The following is a 1589-nucleotide window of genomic DNA, read 5'->3' on the forward strand; positions in this document are numbered from 1 at the left end:
TTTTGGTAAAATGACACCATTATAGTACAAAGTTTTAGTATGTATGTTTCATTATTTAGATTTTTTCTATGCCTTTTAATAGCATTTTAAAAATTTCTCCATAAAGTCATTGCAAAATTATTTTCTGTTCAACCCTGAGTAGCTATAATTTTAAATTACATATACATAAAATTTCTATTTGAATATTACTAAAAGCTTTTACTTATTGAAAATTTTCCAACTTTATTTCTTGACTCTACAGTTTTCATTGTTTGACTGTATGTGATCTCACACTGCCTATACAATCCTAATATTCAATACTTTCTATTTTTGCAATTCTTTAATTTCTTTTTCCAACAATTAAATAATAGACTCTCAGGTTACATAATAACGGCAAATTTTTTGTTTGTTTGTTTTTTATCCTAAAAGGATATGCATCCAGTGTCATCATTAAGATGTTCTCTTATTTTTATTTTTTATATTTTGGCAGTAAAAATAGTATTTTATTCCACTTCCTCACCCTGCAACCTTCAGTACAAATCTCCCCTCTCATTCACACAGCAAGATTACAACCAGAAAAAAATAAGTTTCTGGGGTGGGCAGGATTGGAGAGGATAGGACACAAGCGTAGATAGTCAAATCACAATAGAATTTTTCCAAAATAGGTTATTCCTCTTAGTCGTCTTCTTCTCCCTCATCTTCAGGTTCTTATTTTAGCTTCTGACCCTTTTCTTCTTCCCCAATATCTTCCTCATCCTCCTTGTCATCAACTTCCCCATCACTGAAACCCTCATCATTCTCCTCCTCCTCCTCCTCTTCACTGACGTCCTCCTCTGCCTGCTTCTCTTAGTCCTTCCCCAAGTGAGCATCTCCATCATGCCGCTCCTCATCCTCATCCTTCCGGTTGTCTTTCAGTCCCTCCACTTAGCCCTCAGCATCGGAGTCCTGGACCTCTGTGTCTTCCAGTAGAGATACTTGAGCTGCTGGAGGATCCTGAACACATTTTCTCCTTAGTCGTTCAGGTTGGTCACCTTGCACTTGCAAAGGTCTTGCAGCCCTTGAGGTTCTCCTTTCCAGCGGCTCTATTGTGCTGAGGTCTCTACGTTGCCACTGTAAGTTAGATGTCTAAAGTTCGGACACTTTTCTACCAATACTTCCAGGCCTCCTGAGATTCTGTGATCACTTCGTTCTTCAAGCTTCTTAAGTTTGTTTAACTTTGGTAAGTTTATGACTAAATGAGGCCAATGTTGATTGTACTTAAGAGTTTTGGTTCTTCAAACACATCTGTGAGGCCCTCGGTTTTGCCTTCATTTGACTGACAGTTGTCTAGGACAAGCTCTTTCACAGCTCCTGTTTTGCCCTCTAAGTGAATCCATTTGTCCATGTCTCAACTTTCTGCACTGGCGGAATTCAATCAATAAAACCCCAACACACGACCATGCGTTTTAGGACTTTTAACCTACTCTGCTCGGTTCTCCAAGATGTTTTATAGCGTGGTTAGTTCTACATTTTTTTAGTAGATTAAAGACATTTTCTTCTATTGCTATTGTAATTCAATTTTTTGAAAACTTCTGAAACAGTTTTGAATAATACAGAATATTATTTATTCC

At 37.1% G+C, this 1589-nt stretch overlaps 1 pseudogene across 1 annotated transcript; it reads right to left on the reverse strand.

Annotated features, from left to right (window-relative positions):
• Positions 1–654: 654 nt before the first annotated feature.
• LOC308274017 (acidic leucine-rich nuclear phosphoprotein 32 family member D-like) lies at positions 655–1363 on the reverse strand (annotated as a pseudogene). The gene has a single exon. The product of its transcript is annotated as an acidic leucine-rich nuclear phosphoprotein 32 family member D-like (transcript).
• Between the last annotated feature and the right edge of the window lie 226 nt (positions 1364–1589).

Source organism: Muscardinus avellanarius, assembly GCF_963383645.1.
Source record: "Muscardinus avellanarius genome assembly, chromosome: 15".
In the NCBI taxonomy this organism is placed as follows: Eukaryota; Metazoa; Chordata; class Mammalia; order Rodentia; family Gliridae; genus Muscardinus; species Muscardinus avellanarius.